The sequence below is a fragment of the Myotis brandtii genome, unplaced genomic scaffold (assembly GCF_000412655.1).
Source record: "Myotis brandtii unplaced genomic scaffold, ASM41265v1 scaffold118, whole genome shotgun sequence".
Classification (NCBI taxonomy): domain Eukaryota; kingdom Metazoa; phylum Chordata; class Mammalia; order Chiroptera; family Vespertilionidae; genus Myotis; species Myotis brandtii.
In genome coordinates, this window is record NW_005354090.1 from 817,204 (window position 1) to 818,824 (window position 1,621).

Below are 1,621 nucleotides of genomic sequence, written 5' to 3' on the forward strand. Positions count from 1 at the left end.
CAGGGAGGGGAAATGCTGCAGGGCAGGCTAGAAGGGGTCAATGGGGGAGAAAAGGGGACATATGTAATACTTTCAACAATAAAGATTTAATTTAAAACAACCTTTATGAAAAACATAGACGTTGATCTGAATAAATACAGAGCCATACTCTTGGAGTACAAGGCAATATTTTAAATATATCAATTCCACCCAAGTCAACCAATACATTTGATGCAATCAAAAGTCAAAATTTCATCTGTGTTCAGTAACCTCAATTGGTTAGAGTCTCATCCCAATATGCCAAGGTTGTGCATTCAATCGCTAGTCAGGGCACATACAATGATCAACCAATGGCCCTAACTGGTTTGGCTCAGTAGATAGAGCATCAGCTTGTGGACTGAAGGGTCCCAGGTTCGATTCCGGTCAAGGGCATGTACCTTGGTGGTGGGCACATCCCCAGTAGGAGGTGTGCAGGAGGCAGCTGATCAATGTTTCTCTCTCATCGATGTTTCTAACTCTCTATCCTTCTCCCTTTCTCTCTGTAAAAAATCAATAAAATATATTTTTTTTTAAAAAAGAATCAACCAATGAATGCATAAATAAGTGGAACAACAAAAATGGATGTCTCTCTCTCTTTCTCATCCTGTTCTCTCTCTAAAATTAATTTAAAAATTCATTTAAAAAATCAAAATTTCACATAGATTTTTGAGGAACTCAATAAACATTTCTACAAATTATTTAGGGAATAAAGATTTACAAATAACTAAGTCAATTAATTAATTTTAGAAAGCGAGGGAAGGAAAGAGAAAGAAACATTGGTCAAATGCCTCCTGCATGCCCCCTACTGGGGATCAAGCCCACAACCTGGGCATGTGTCCTGACTCAGAATTTAACCTGGCGAACTTTTGATGACAACAATGCTCAACAAATTGAATCACATTCGCCAGGGGTCAATTAGGAGGCAGGGTTCAACCCCAAAACATCCTGAGCCTACTCTGGGCACCACACCCCCTCCAGTACACAGCTGTGCTCATGGGAATCCCATGGTCTGGTCTCTGGGCTCTTACCTCAGTACCTTTGTACCCTGACTGATTCCCTCCCATCATACAATTGTCCCTCTCTTTATTTATTTATTTTTCCCACCTTCTCTCCCTGCTCTTAAAACAGCTGGCTTCTCATCTTCATAAAAAGAGAATAGTAAAATAGACCAGGGGAGATATTCCCAATGGGGAATATGCAACTGTTTTGAGATATGAACTAAATCTATGTGTAGTAATATGGAAAAATATTCAGCATATTTTAGATTGCTAAGTGAAAAAACAAGTCACAGAAGAGCATGTCAAAATAAAAGCATATATTTTGTATGATTCCATGTGTTTTGTTAAAATTTTTTTAAATTTCTCTATCTAATCAAAGGTCTAAACCAGCCGTGGGCAAACTACGGCCCGCAGGCCGGATCCGGCCCGTTTGAAATGAATAAAACTAAAAAAAAAAAAGACCGTACCCTTTTATGTAATGATGTTTACTTTGAATTTATATTAGTTCACACAAACACTCCATCCATGCTTTTGTTCCGGCCCTCCGGTCCAGTTTAAGAACCCATTGTGGCCCTCGAGTCAAAAAGTTTGCCCACCCCTGTAAC